This window comes from Macaca mulatta, chromosome 14, assembly GCF_049350105.2.
Source record: "Macaca mulatta isolate MMU2019108-1 chromosome 14, T2T-MMU8v2.0, whole genome shotgun sequence".
Lineage (NCBI taxonomy): Eukaryota > Metazoa > Chordata > Mammalia > Primates > Cercopithecidae > Macaca > Macaca mulatta.
The window spans coordinates 73,690,883-73,706,292 of NC_133419.1; the positions used below are offsets into that span (position 1 = coordinate 73,690,883).

The 15,410-nt window shown below is 53.6% G+C and overlaps 1 protein-coding gene and 1 long non-coding RNA gene across 3 annotated transcripts in view; one reads left to right on the forward strand and one right to left on the reverse strand.

The window, feature by feature from the left end:
* Positions 1-15,410, forward strand: part of ARHGEF17 (Rho guanine nucleotide exchange factor 17) — a 62,000-nt gene that overhangs the window by 13,449 nt on the left and 33,141 nt on the right. The window lies entirely within an intron of this gene.
* Positions 8,863-15,104, reverse strand: LOC144334362 (uncharacterized). The gene is made up of 2 exons (XR_013404114.1): positions 12,812-15,104; positions 8,863-9,788 (listed from the first exon to the last, which is right to left on the reverse strand). It is a non-coding gene; the product is annotated as an uncharacterized LOC144334362 (long non-coding RNA).

The following is a 15,410-nucleotide window of genomic DNA, read 5'->3' on the forward strand; positions in this document are numbered from 1 at the left end:
CCACATAGTCAGTGGCTCCGAGCCTGGTTCTCTGGAGGTGGGGAGGAGGGAGAAACCAGGACCGGAGGCTGAGCCACATGGCCACTGTCCTTGCTCCTCTCTCCAGCTCCCCCTCTACTTTTGTTGCCACCAACCCCACCCTGGGACATGTCCAGGATAGCTCAGCCCACACGCGGAGGAGAGCAGAGGCAAAGCCCTCTCTGCGTCAAAGCTGCCCCTCACTGGAAGCGGCCCGTGAGGCTCAGAGAGTCTGAGTGTGTGTGCCTGGTGGGCTTTGGGTTCAGACTGATAAGGGTTAAAATCACAACTGACTCTGACCCCTTGCTGGGTGATATTAACAAGTCATCTGATCCCAACTCTGAGCCTTAGTTTCCTGCGCTATAGAATGAGGGCACTAAGGAGTTATTATGAGGGCCAAAAAGAGAATGCTTCTGGAGTGCTCAGCCCAGGGCACTGGCTCCAGACAGCTCTCAGAAATGTGGCCACTTAGTGTATGCTTTTGAGATTGTCACTCTCAGAGTCTAGAATCCTGTGGTTTCAAGATGAAGGATTCTGGGTTCTTTTCCAAGAGTGCAGACCTCTTAATTTTATTTGTGATTTTGAAATTGTGACTTCTTGGTTCTGACATCCTGTGGTCCTGAGGCTCTGGGGTCTGGAGAGATGCAGCAGGTCGGGGGCCAGTGGGAGGGGCAGTGGGGGCAGTGTGATGGAGGGGCCAGGCGGAGGGAGCAAACACAAGGTTGGTGTCTGTTTCCTGTTTATTGGTTCCCAGGGGGTGAGCAGGCCCTGCTCCCTCGCAGCGCTGTGGAGCAGGAAGGGGGGAGGCAGGGTTCCTGGCTGCCAGCCAGCCCCACAGCCAGGCCTCCAGGGACTGCTGGGACCCCACTCCCCAACCCCTTGGACAAACATTCAGTCTTTTCCCAGGACAGGGCACTGGAGGTTAAGGAGCAGATGTGGAAGGGAAGGGGTGGATGGATGGGGAGGGACACCTTCCCCCAATATAGGTCCCGATAGCTCCATCTTTCTTAGCTGCCTGCATCACTGAGGTCTCACTCAGGGGTTTCTTGGTGTCCCCCGTCTTCCCCTGTCTCCTTGGGATAGGGCCTGGTGATGAGATGTCCAACTTCTTGGCAGGCCAAAAGGGCAGGAGGAGGAAGAAAAGGGCCAGGGCCTTTAATGCCGGAACTGTCTACCTGGAAAGACCCTTAGAAACCAGCCATGTTTTCTAGCCTTCCTCATCCCTGCATCATTCAGATGGGGAAACTGAGGCCCAGCAAGGGGCCTTGCCCAAGGCCACACAGTAGTGGACCAGGGCCAGAAATCCTCCCCATGCATCTCAGCATTGCTCCAACCTCACACTGTGTAAGGGGCCACTGAGAGTTCTTGAGAACTGCAGTGATGTGGTTCACATGGCATTTTAAGGAACTTGTCTGAGCCAGGGCAGGAAAGGGAAGCCCCTGTATGTGTCTGAGGCCAAGAGGGGCAGGGAGGTCTCAGTTTGACCAGAGAACCTGGGGAGAGGTGGGCAGGAGCCAGGTTGAAAGCCTCAAGTGCCGAGTTAAATGGCCTGGGCAAAGGACCTCTCCTCTGCCAGCTCCCCTCTCCCTTCCTGGGAGAGGAAGGGCTGGGAGCACTGCCAGCTTTGCACATCATAGCATCCTTTGGTTGTGAGGTGATGATCGGACTTGAGGGTCTGGGAACATGAGTAGCCTGAGCTTAGATAGCAGAGGATGTGGAGCTGGCGAGGGGAGAACTGACTGGGAAGACAATTTGGAGGTAGAATCTGGAAATTCGAATTTAGGTTCAGGGGCTCTATCAGAAACGGGGTTGGGGGAGCAGGACTCACCTCTCATCTGGGCAGAAATTTCCTCTGTATTCTGAATGAGTGAGGTGGCTGTGAGCCCTGCCTCTGTGCCCAGTAAGCTTCCTGTCTGACCTCAAACCCTCTGCTCCAGTGGAAGTGCCCTGCCTCTAAGGGGGTCCCTGCAGAGCTGCAGAGCTCCAGGCCGCCCCTGCAGTCCAGCCCTCCTGGGAGAGGCCTGATGGAGGGAGCATGGAAGGGAGCGAAAGAGCAGGCTTGGGCTGCCTTGCTGGCTCTAACCTAAGACAAGTCCCTCTGCCTTGGTTTCCCCATCTGTGAAGTGGGAGTCCTCCAGAGTCCCAGCAGAGCTCTAGAATATGCAGGCTTTCCGGAGCTGGGGGAAGGGGACTGGTAGGTCCACAGGCAGGCATCCTTGCCAGCAGCCCTCGTGGTGGGTCCTGTAGTCAGAGACAAAGAACCTTGTGATATCTGTACTGTAGATCCTGAGACCAGTGCTATTCTGTGGCCCCACAACCCTGGAGCCTTCCTGAAGAAGAGGAGGGCCGTGCTGTAGGGAGAGGAGTGCCTCACACTGGGGGACTGAGCAGAAAGCCTGCTTCCCTATCAGATGCCTGAGCGCCCTCCAGGCTCCTGCTGCTCCTGGGCCCCTCCTTCCCTCTGGCCTGGACCCGCCGCTTCCAGGCTGCTCCCCAAGGCCAGCGGGGGCGTTGCCTGGGGCGGGTGAGGAATTTCCGAGGGAATGGCTAAATTCAGCCCCAGCTAAAAATAGTCCTGGGTCTGGCCCCAAGGCTGGTGGAGGAGTAGGAGAAGGGCGGGCCCGGCCTGCCCCATCTCATCACCTGGACACAGGGCCTGGGCAGTGGAGGGTCTCTGCTGGCCCCCTGGGCATCTGCATCTTTGTTCCAGCCGCTCACACCAGGCCTTCCTCTCACAGAGGCTCCCTGTTTTTTTCTCTCCTTCTGTCCTCTGTCCTTTGCCCTGCTCTCCTCCCTGGGTCTTGCTCCTCTGCCTGTCTCTCATCTCTTCTGACTGCCTGTGTCACCCTGCCTCCCTTGAGAGAGCCAGACAGAGACCCTGGCCAGGGACTGGCCTTAGGAAAAGGGCCGTGTAGGGCAGAGTCCCCCTCAGCTTCCCAGCCCAGATGTCAGGAACCACCTCTGTCCCAGGATACACAGTGATTGCAGCTCCTCTCTGCTTCAGGGTAACAGACCTCTAAGGCTCTAGGGTGTGGAGATGTGGGTGGGAGCCCCCAGTTTGCCCTGTGACCCAATGCTTGGTTCTGGTCAGGTGGATCCACACATGCCAAGCCCTCCTGTTCCTGGCACGAGGTAGAGCCTCAGTACACATTTGTTAAATAAATAATGTGGGGGAGGCAGGAGGAGGACAGCTAAGCCCTGCCCTGGGGGAGCGCCCAGGCTCCTCTCAGCTCCCTTTACCACCCATGCCTATGCCTAGCCCTGCATTGCTGCTGCCCTGGGGACCAGGCAAGTGGAAGCTGGCAGATGGGCAAAGGGTGCTATCCCTAGTTGGCACTGATTGGGGGTGGAGTGGGAAGCAGACACAGGCCCAGAGAAGGTGAGGGTGCTTAGCTCAGATCACAGAGCCCAGAAAGAGAGAGGTGGTATTCAAACCAGGATAGTCTCACTGGGTTGGAGTTCAGACCCAGATGGTCTGGCTCCAGAACCCTTGCTTAGGCCCCTGGCTTTTAGGACTGCCTGGGTGGGGGGGGGTAGTGCCATCACCAAGGTGGGCACAGGAAGAAAGGGTGGATTTTTCTTTGGACATAGTGATCCTATTGGATTCACAGTCCATGGTCTGAGTCCCAGGAACCAGCACATAGTAGTTGCTCAGTAAATATTAGTTGAATGGCTCAGTTGCACTTGAGGGGCCCTTGGGGAGTGGGAGGAGGTGACAGGCACAGAGGGAATGAGTGTTTCCTCCCTTTATGGGCCCAGGGACCCTTCTCTTGTTGCTGGAAAGCAGCTGAGGTGGGTGCTGGGCTTTCTGCTGGCAGAGAGAACTTGGCCCAGGAGTTGGGGAAGGTGCAGGAATGGGCCACGGGGAGGGGAAGGGGAGACAGCAGGCCAGGCAGTGTGGTACAGTCCCATTCGCTGTATCTGGAAAGCAGATCTCTTGGGCCATGGCCGACGTGACTCAAATGGAGACAAAAAAACCTTCCATATTTGGAGAAAGAGCCCAGAGAGGCCCAGACCCGCAGCCAGCCCAAACCTCCCCCACCCCCAGCCTCCTGCCCTGTCTCCCTCTGGGCCCCTAGCCCTGAGTCCTGTCCCATGAGTTGAACTCTTAGGCCTCAGTCATCAGGTCGCTTCCTGTGTGGCCAGGCCTGGGCTGTGGGTGCTGGGGAAGAAATTTCGTTCCAGGGCTGGGCCCTGTGCTTCGGCTGGAGATGTAGAGAGGAGCCCTGGTGGAGCCTGCGGGCTGGAGGGGGGCACACTGAAACAACAGTTCCCATGCTGTGGGGTCAGCTGACAGCAAACCCCTGCCCATCTCAACACAGGCAAAGCCTGAGGAGCACAGCATATAGGCATTGTACACACACACACACACACACACACACACACACACACACACACACACACACACACACACACACACACATTCTCTCTCTCTCTCTCTCTCTTTTCAATCCCCAGCAGATTTCCATACCCACAAAGACATCTGTGCAGATATCAGCAGTGAGGACTGAGCCTGAGACCTTCCCTGGAGCAAGCTTTGATGACAGCAAAGTTGGATTAGATTGGGGCAGCTGGATGTCAACAAGTAACATAAACAGGCATTATCTCTCTGGAGAGATGTGAACAGAGCAGTTTGCTCCTGTACCACCCTCTGAGTGTCCAGCAAGGGGCGGGGCTGGGCAGTGGATGCCAGAGCCTGGTTAGTGGGGAGAGGGCCCAGGCCACTTCCTGCCTGGGAGCAGACCTTGCTCCCATGGGGACATCCCAGCCACTTGACTGAGAACTGGGGTGTTCACTGTCACTGGTGGACTGACTGAGCGCTGACTGCACAGCTGCTCCTAACTTTTCTGACTAGTTGTGGATAATTCACTCTGAAATAAGCTCTGAGTGGTGAGTTGGGGGAACCCAGGGGAACCTTTAAAATTCAATTGCACTGTGGCCCGCTGGTGCCTGTATGTGCAGGGTTAGCATGGGGGCTGCAGGGTGAAGGAGAAGGGGTTCCTGCCCCAAGAAGCCCCATCTGAGAACTGGGGGTCAAAGGAGGCCAAGAAGGGTGAGGGCAGGGAAGCCTAACTTAGGGCAGTGGCTGGAATCTTGAAGGACTAGCCGGACCTTGATAGGCAGAAATGAGTCAAGGTCCTCCAGGCAGAGAGAACTGCAAAGGCAGAGGCCTGTGATGGAGAAACCCTGGTGTGTCTGGGGTACCATGAAAGCTCCCTGGTTCTGGAGAGGTCAGGTGGGCCCCGGGGGTTCCTAAAGGCCAGGCCTGAAAGCCTAGACTTGATCCCAGAGTGGTAATATCGAAGCTTTTAAAAATAGTGGAACTTGGTTGGGTGCCATGGCTCACAGCTGTAATCCCAGCACTTTGGGAGGCCGAGGTTGGGAGGCTGAGGCGGGTGGATCACCTGAGGTCAGGAATTCAAGACCAGCCTGGTCAACATGGTGAAACCACATCTCTACTAAAAGTACAAAAATTAGCTGGGCATGGTGGCACATGCCTGTAATCCCAGCTACTCGGGAGGCTGAGGCAGGAAAATTCCTTGAACCCGGGAGGTAGAGGTTGCAGTGAGCCGAGCTCGCACCATTGCACTCCAGCCTGGGCAACCAAGAATGAAACTCCGTCTCAAAAATTAATAAATAAATAAATGAATAAAAATAAAAATAGTGGAACGTTTTCTTCTAGAGGAATCTTGACACAGAAGCATAAAGCAGGCCAATCTCATCGATTTAAGTGAAAGTAGGGTCATGTCTGCCCCCTGGACCACATCTCACCCCATGTACTTCCATGGAGCTCTCAGGACTCAGTCAGGAAATCTCTGTTGTGTGCAGAGGGAAGCCCTCCCTGATGAGAGGTGTTAGAGTGAGACAAGCCTCTCCCTTCAGTGTCTCTGCAGGCTTAGAAGGGCAACCAGCCAGGCTCCCTGGGCAGGGGTAAACTCTGTTGGGGGCCAGGTCTCCAGACGCAGCCAGGATGATGGAGCACACCACCCATCCTTGGTGCTCCTATGAGCAGACGGCACCCCCTACCTGGGGCATGGAGCTGGCTGGGCCCCACTTGATCAGGAGGACAACCTGTTGGCGTGGTGGGAAGATCCTGCCTGCCCCCTGCTGCCACCTGGAAGGACACAGGCTCTTTGAGGGAGGTGGGAGCTGGCAACCAGCTACGCTCCCAGAATGTGCACCCTGTCTCAGCCCAGCTCAGTCACACTGACAGTGGACAGGCAGGAGCACATTCTCCAGAGGTCCAGGAATCCTCCTGACTCCTGTAGAGTGAGTGAGTTAGGTTAGAATCAGGAAGGAATTCCCCAGAGTTTGGAGTGTGTAAAAGGAAGAGTATGAACAAGTGTTGGCAGGAGGAAGACTGAGCTCTGAGCCTGGCAGGTCTGAGGCCCTTCAGGACCTAGGCCTTGCACCGCTTAGTGACCAGCCTTCCTGGCCCACCATACAGCCTAGGCTCCCACTTCTTTGGCCACCAAAAATGTCTGATGAGTAAGAAGTTGCCAAACATAGAATAGGAAGCTACACATGGCAGAGAGACCAGCATGTGCAAAGGCCCAGGATGTAAGAATGCGATGGGCTGGAGGGACTACTATGGCCAGAACATGATGCAACCAGAGTGTGGTAAAGGTGGTGAAGTTTGATGCTGGTGAGTCAGCAAGGGCCAGGTCATTGAGAGTCTTGGGGGACAAGTACTTGATCTCATATCCAGCTGGGTTAGTGTAATGGTTAGAACAGACTGAAGCCAGATGACTTTGCTTCAAATCCTACTGTTCCTCTTAGCTTTGTGGGTAGTCCTGGGTAATTATTCACTGTAAAAGCTAAGTACTCACATGTTAGTACTTAGCCCCTCTGTGGCTCAGTTTATGTACCTGTAAAATGGGGATGATGATTATGGTACCTATTATAGGGTTATGGTGAGAATTTGATGTGATAATGTCTGTGGTGGCTGGACTGGACCACAGACCACTGGGGATCAGTGGGAAGCTGTAAAACAAGTTGGAAGGGAGGGAGGGAAGTTGACCTAGCTGGCTGAGGAAGAGCCCCGGGGATGGAGAGAAGAGGATGGAGTCACTGAGAGTAGCCCAGATAATCCTCTTTGGTAGGGGGATGATCTGAGCTCCCTGAGGGAGGCTTGGAGTTTCCCCACGGGCAGCTGTCCAAAGGAAAGGAGTGGGGCTGTGCAGGAGGGATGGGACTCTGCAGGCTGGAGGCTCTGGGGGAGTTTTGCTAGCAGAAATCCCCACCCTGCTTTAAAGTTGCCCATCACCGACTCTGGAGCAGCTGGTCTGTGTTCCTGGCTGTACAGATGGAGGCCCAGAGAGGGGCAGGATTGCCAGAGTCACCCAGTGACTTCTGACCCCAGGACCTTCCTCCAGGCTGGGGACTCACTTTGAAGCTCAAAGCCCAGCCCTGAGGTCGCTCAACCTAAGGCAGGGGTTGGGGGTTTGGCTTGAAGGAGGAATTGGACAGTTCTACCCCTCTCTGAATGTGATTTGGGCAGGGAGGGCTTCCTGGAGGAACACCACATGTGAGACTGGAACTGTCTCAGAGGAGACCAATGTGGAAACAGAAGAGGGAAGGCAAAGACAAAGGCTCCAAACTTGGGGCTCCAAGGCAGTGCCCCCTGTTCTCCAGTGTAATCTTCGTTCAAGGAGGACCAACCACCTTGGAACCTGGTCCTCTATATGTAGGCTGGGAACACAGGCTGTGCTCCAGCTATGAGGAGGCAGACACAGACTCAGACAGGAATATCAGGCCTGTGTCACCAGGGCAGGGTCTGGGCTGGGGCAGAGATACCCCGAGGCCAGGGGAGCCCAGAAGGTCTAGGAGAGAGACTCGTGGAGGGAGCCCAGAGAGGCAAGATGGAGAAGAAAGAAGAGAGGTGCAAAGGCTGTTCAGAGATGAGACATGAGGCTGGAGTGGGCAGCAGGGGCCTGATTGCAAGGTGGATTTTTTTTTAATTTATATATTTAATATTTTGAATAGATGATATATTCACATGATTAGGAAAAATCCAAAAGGATAGAAAGTCTCCTTCTCACCTAGCTGCCTATTTCCTACCCTGCCTGACCCCAGGCCACCCAGCTAGTAGTGTCTGTGAATCCTTTTATCTGCAAACACCAGCAAATTCATCGTCTGTTCCCTTCCTCCGCACAGATGGTAGCACACTGCTCTGCCCCTTGCTCGTTATACTTAATATCATTTTTTTTTTTGTTTTGGTTTTTGTATTTTGGGTTTTTTTTTTTTTTTTTTTTTTTTTTTTGAGACAGAGTCTAATTCTGTCACCCAGACTGGAGTGCAGTGGTGCGATCTCAGCTCACTGCAACCTCTGCCTCCCAGGTTCAAGCAATTCTTGTGCCTCAGCCTCCCGAGTAGCTGGGATTACAGGTGTGTGCCACCTTGCCCAGCTAATTTTTGTATTTTCAGTAGAGATGGGAGTTCACCATGTTGGCCTAGCTGGCTTTGAATTCCTGACCTCAGGTGATCCGCCTGCCTCAGCCTCCCACAGTGCTGGGATTACAGGCATGAGCCACCATGCCTGGCCTCATATTCTTTTTTGTACTGCATGGTGTCCCATTTTGCGGAATACCAAACTGTATGCAACCACATATTAACCGATATTTAGGTTTTTTCAGTCTTTTGCTGTTACAAACAGTGCTGCAGTGAACAAGCTTGTTTGTAGGTCATTTCTTAGGAGTGCTAGGATAGAGGGTAAATGTGATTCTCATTTTGCTCCTGTCCATGGGGGTCTGCCATCAGCAGTAGGTAAGAGGCCCATTTCCCCACAGTCTCACCAACTCAGACCTTTGGATATTTTCCCAATCTGATAGGTCTGATAGTGTATTTTAATTTGTATTTATCTTATAATGAGTAAGGTTGAGCATCTTTTTCTATCTCGAAGAGACATATGGATTCCTGTTTCTGTGAGTGGTTCATATCCTTTGTCTATTTTTCTGTTAGGTTGTTGGCCTTTTGTTTTTATCAGTTTCTAGGAACCTTTTAAATATTCGGGAAGTTAGTTCTTTGTCTGGCATATGAGTTGCAAATATTTTTTTCCTGATTTATCACTTGACTTTTGACTTTGTTTATATTTTTACCATGCAGAAGGTTTTGTTATGTGTTCTACTTTATCAAGCTTTTATTTTATTGCTTCTGGATTTGGAGTCATAGTTAGAAAGGCCTTTCCCACTCCAAGGTTATAAAGCAATTATCTCATATTTTTTCTCTGGTATTTTCAGTTTTCTTGTTTTGTTTTACATTTAAATCCTTGATCGGTTTGGAATTTATCCTGGTGTGTAATGTGAGTTATGGCTGCAACTCTGTTTTTTTCCGGATGGTTGGTTTTAAGGTGAGGAATTACTTGGTCAGAATTGGAGTATCTTTCTAGGGTGGGTGTGAAGGTCAGCTGAGGGGATCGAGGCTGTGACTGTGGAGGGGCAGTGGCAGAGGGATGAACAGAAGAGCCTGGAGTGGCCCCAGAGATCTTGCTGGGCTCTGGAAGGTGGCACAACATTCCCAAAGTCCTTGTCTGTACTGTGTGACTTTGGGCAAGCCCCATCCCCTCTCTGAGCCTAGAGTATCACAGCTGGAGGAGGCCCTGGACATTGCCCTGGCTGTCCTGGAGGTGGAGGCAGAGAGTAAGACCGTGGAGCTAGCGCCCACTCAGGCTTGGCCCAAGTGGATGGAGGGCTGGCAGCAGAATTCACTGTGTTCCTGGAGAGGGCAGGCAGGAAGGCGGAGAGGGGCAGACACCCGTTTAAAAATACCCGCTGCAGGCCGGGCGCGGTGGCTCAAGCCTGTAATCCCAGCACTTTGGGAGGCCGAGACGGGTGGATCACGAGGTCAGGAGATCGAGACCATCCTGGCTAACACGGTGAAACCCCGTCTCTACTAAAAAATACAAAAAACTAGCCGGGCGAGGTGGCGGGCGCCTGTAGTCCCAGCTACTCGGGAGGCTGAGGCAGGAGAATGGCGTGAACCCGGGAGGCGGAGCTTGCAGTGAGCTGAGATCTGGCCACTGCACTCCAGCCTGGGCGACAGAGCGAGACTCCGTCTCAAAAAAAAAAAAAAAAAAAATACCCGCTGCAGCCTGGCGCAGCAGGCGGGGTGGGGGCAGGCCCTCTGCCAGCCCTCTGGATCCAGAAAGACCAGGGGTTTCTGAGGGTAGGCACATTATCTGCTGTCTCAGCACTGTGGGCCCAGCTATTACCATTCTTGGGGATCCTCTTCTCCCTACCATGAGGCAGGCACCCTTGTCCTCTCCTTTAGCAAAATAGGGAAGCCAGAGTGGACAGACCACATACCCCAGAACCTAGTCCTGCCACTACCCTGGACTTCCTGTGTGACCCTTGGATTGAGTCCCTGTGCCCTGGGGTCCCTGTCCATCAAAGGGAGCATCTGGCCTTGTCCTGGCTGGGTCCCATAACCCTAGCCCTTATCCATGTCTCGATTTGGATTAGAGGTAGAAAGAGAGATCTTAAGTCCCATGCCTCTCTCTCCCTCTTTTACAGATGGAGAAACTGAGGCCATGGAGGGGACCCTGGACCCCTGCCCTGCGTTGCTCTTCTTAGCTTTCCTGGGCCTCTGGACCCTCCTCCTTGCCCCTAGCATAGCCTATACTAGCTCCCCACCCCCACTCCTGGGCCCCAGCCGTCAAATTCCAGGGCTGCCATTGCCATGGCAACAGCCAGCTCACAGGGCCCCTCCTCTGGGGTTCTCCACCAGGCCTGTTGTCCAGGGAGGAGGCAGAGAGGGTCTCCTGCCCCTGGGGGCCTGGAGGGTTGTGGGGGGGCGGTGGGGAGGAGGTCAGACTCAGCTGGCTTCTCATTTGTTTTCCAAAGGAGAAAATGGAAAAGGCACAAAGTGCTGCCAACAAATGCTACTCTGTTGTCCCAGAGAGAGAGAGGGATAGAGGTGGTCACCTGGGCTGGGGACAAGAGAGCCACCCGGAAAACCTCTCCCAACCCTCACCTGGAGAATCACCCTACAGAAGCATCAGAGCCCAAAGGATTTTTGAATGGGAGATGGAGGAAAATTCTTCCTGAGGTCACTGCTGTCCAATTCTAAGGCCACCCAGAGACTGAGGGGTCCAGTCCAGCTTGGCTTTCTCTCAAGCAGACATGCCCATAGTGGAAGGAGCTACCATGGCACCATGGGAGATATGCCAGCAAGGGCTGCCAGGGAGATAAGCCCTGCAGATATGCCAGCAAGGGCTGCCAGGGAGGCCTGCTGTGGGAGGAGGTGCTTCAGCCAACTGCTGACCCCTGAGGGGACCTGCCCTCCAAGATTCTGGTTATTCAAAACAGCCAATATTTGTTGAACTCATGCTTTGTTCCGGGCACTGTGAGAAGTAAACCCTCTATGTTCTCTACTTTATAGATGGGGAAACTGAGGCACCGATGTGGTCTTCCTGGAGGTCGGGAAGCCATCAGTGGAGAGTGGTCTTTGGCTCTACCCCTCTACCCACCTTTGTCCAGGGCCCCTACCCACTGTTAATGTTAATGTTCTGCTATATTTTCTCCGTGTGTGTGTGTGCGTGTGTGTGTGTGTGTGTGTGTATTTTAAATAACATTGAGCTGGTGCAGAATGTGTGCTTCTTGCTTCTTTCATTTGATGTTACACCCGAACACTTCTCCATAGCATTTCAAAGATTTCAGTAAGTGCATGAATCTCTGGGCCTTCCTGTGGTTGGACTTTGAGGTTGCCACCAGTTTTCCCTGCTGTGGAAAAGGTCGAGTGGGCGTCCTCCTCATGCTGGGAGCCTGGGCCGCTCCCGGAGTCACTCTATTAGGCTAGAAGGTGCTCCTCTCTCCTGGTTCCTAGATAACCCCACACCTCTTCTTTCTGGGGTCCCTGGGGGCGGGAATCCCATCCGCTTGAGAGACCTTGAGCAAGGTACTTAACTTATGAGCAAGGTACTTAACTATGCCTCATCATCATCTTCTGTATAACAGAGTAATAATAGGGCCTACCCAGGAGGCTTATTGTGAGGTTAAAATAATACCTGCAGAGCACTTAGTAAGCAGCACAGAAGAATCCCTCAGGAGATCTTCTCCTCCTGGTTTATGCTTTTGCTCTCTTCCTGTCCTCAGGCCCAGCCAGGTTGTGTAACTTGCTCACAGTCCCACAGCAGATCAGTGCCAGCACTGAGATTTGAGCCCCGGCCCCACCAACCTTTGTCTTGAGAACCCGAGCACGCATGGCTTCTCACTGAGCCTTGCTCTACCCACAGAAGAGCTCATGAAATTAGGCCCTGGAAGTGTTTTGTAAACTCTGAGGTACTGGGAGGTGCCACTTATTGCCAATAATCATGACAAGACTAGAAAGACCCTGAGTTTTGAAGGCCAAAACTCCAGAAGTTCAGAGGAAGGGGAGTGGGCAGGTCTGTGCTACCAGAAAAACTTCCTGGCAGTGGTGGCCTTGTCCTGGGCCTCAGGAGAGTATGCCCTGGGTTTGGCTTAGGCCGACCTTGAGCTGTGAATCTTTTTTTTTTTTTTTTTTTTTTTTTTTTTTTTTTTTTTTGAGACGGAGTCTCACTCTGTCGCCCAGGCTGGAGTGCAGTGGCCAGATCTCAGCTCACTGCAAGCTCCGCCTCCCGGGTTCACGCCATTCTCCTGCCTGAGCCTCCCGAGTAGCTGGGACTACAGGCGCCCGCCACCTCGCCCGGCTAGTTTTTTGTACTTTTTAGTAGAGACGGGGTTTCACCGTGTTAGCCAGGATGGTCTCGATCTCCCGACCTCCTGATCCGCCCGTCTCGGCCTCCCAAAGTGCTGGGATTACAGGCTTGAGCCACCGCGCCCGGCCGAGCTGTGAATCTTAATCACTGCACATGTGCGCGCGCATACACACACACATGTACACACACACACACGTGTGACTATGGCTGTCCAGGCATTAGGGCTGGTCACCATTGGTGGATAAATTCAGTGAGGCCTAAAAGCCCAAGCTGCTGTTGGTCAGCCAGAGGCAGAGACCACCTTCTTCCAGAGGCTAGGATGGAGGGATCGTTGAACGGGCATGATCACCGCCCCTGGGCATCCTGACCACCCTATGCTTGCCTGCTGTGACGGGAGGGGGCTTCCCTTGGTTCTGGGTTATGCCAGGGTCCCCAGGGTCAGGGCTGGAGTGACTGACTGATGGGTGGAACTTACTCTCCCCCCAGAATGTCACCTGGGTCCTGGAACAGGGTGGGAGTAGAGGAGGTAGGGGCCACAGTGCAACCCAGCTGGTTGGGCCTATCTGGACAAGCTACAGTGGAAGAGCTCCAGAGGCCTGGTCTCTGGTCTGATTCTAGCTCAGCTGACTGTCTGCCACCCTGGGGATCATGAGACGTTTCCTCTTTGAGCCTCAGTGCCCATATATCAAATGCATAGAAATGGTCCCTTCTCTGCCTCCCTCCTTCAAGAGAGGATTGAACATGGATATTCTAAACTAATCAGTGCACAGTCATTACACTGATACTTGCTTTCATTCATCCACAAATTCACAAATGTGAACTGAGTACTTACTGTGGGCCAGCCTCTGTTGTAGGCATGGAAGCTGCTGGAACAAGGCAGAAGTGCGCCCTCCATTTTGGAGCTCACAGACTTTGTTATATGTCCCTTAGTACCTGGGCAGCTTGCCTGAGTGCAAGTCTGGCACATAGTAGGTCTTTCAATATGCCAAAAAGGAGGCTGCTCATTGGGGAATTAGCACCAGGCAGTTTGATCAGTGCCCTTGGTCTATAGCACGGATAGGTCATGGAGGGTGGAGGACTTAAAAGATTAACTTCCGGGAAGAGGCAGAGCGTAAAAGTTAGATGGTGTTTAAACAGGACCAAGAGGAAGGAGGGCAGCCCAGGCAGAGGAGCAGTCTACACAAAGGTGGAGAAGTGGGGAGGAGGCTGGGGGTGGACAGTGGTGAAGAGACCAGCCTGGCTAGAGGAGAGGCTGGGAGGTCACATGTGTAGGCTACTGGGGGCTGATTGCACCTCAGGCTTCCCTAGGTCTCTGGTGGCACTGTGGTAAGTGGGGAAGACAGCCTCTTTTGGCTGTGGGGCTTCAAGAGCTCCCAGGATTTATCTTCAGCCGAGGCAGGCCCTGGCCCCCTCCTTCCTGCCTCAGCTCCTTGGGGCTCCGGCTGAGGCTGGCCTGGCCTGGCCTTTCCCAGGGTGCCTGGCCCACAGCCCAGTGAGTCATCTTCTGCGCCAGAGGCAGGACACCCCATCCCACCGACAACACACGACTGCAGCCCTTCTCCCTGCTCCTGGGTCTGAGGGAGGGAGGGAACAAGAGGGGCTGGAAACAGACCCTGGATAACTTCCGTTCCCACGATCCCAGCCTCCCTGCAGGCTGGGGAACTGGGTGGAGGAGAGGGAAGGGAGCCCTGCTTTCCAGGGCTCTGTGCAGGTCAGGAATCAGAGGCTGAACGGTGGTGGTGCTGGGCCACACGGGCCTGATTCCCTGAGCACTGGTCCAGTGCTGAGCCACGTTTAGACATTTTGAATGAAATAACTTTTAGAGCAGGGAGAGGAAGGCCCCTGGAGGTCATCTCATTCACAGGTTTTAAGCCAGGGCTGTGACCACAGGCCAGGTCAGTACGTAGGCAGAAGTGTGCATAGGGGAAGGTGGGTGCATTTCCTGGGAGCCCTAAAGCAGGAGTGGCCAGATAGGCAAGGTAGGTAAGTCCTACCTACCCTAAGGCCTCATGGGATTCCCAGTGGGGTCCTCCTCGACTGCCAAGGGTAGGGCAACCTCCCCCTCCTTCACACTCAGATGTGGGACCCAGAAGATCTGGGTTCTGGTTTCTCTGCCTGTAAAATGGGGGTGACAGTCCCAGCCTCTTGGGCTGAGAGGATGATTGCATTTAGAGCTTCTGAGCTTCTAAGATGTTTTTCACATATGTTGGGGGTCTGTCTATCCATCTACCCCTCAAGCCCCACCTCTTGCTTCCCGATATTATCCATGATGTTAAGAAACTTTTCCTTCCCAGCCTGGAAGGTCCAGCTGTATCTTCTTGAAATTGGGAGGGAGAGAGGCGGATCTCAGAGAAGAAAGAAGGGGAAAAAAAACCCACATTAAAAAAAGAAAAAACAAAAAAAAAAAAAACGAGTTAAATTCAAACCACATGCACCACAGCCCCTGCCATGTTGGCCTCTGCTGCCACCTGTGGGCCTCTGGTGGAAGTGCAGTTCTTGGGTCTTCAGCTTCCTCACTGGAGCTATAGGCTTAATCCTGAAGCCTGAAATCAGGGAGGAGGGTCAAGCTGTCCATCCTCCACCTCTGAGCATGACCTCAGCCCCACCACCTCTGCCAGGAAGCCTGGTGGGGAATTCAGAATCCATCTGCACCTTCCCTCCTCCCCCATTTTTGCCCAGAAGAAGAAACTGAATCCCAGAGTGGAGAGGAATATGG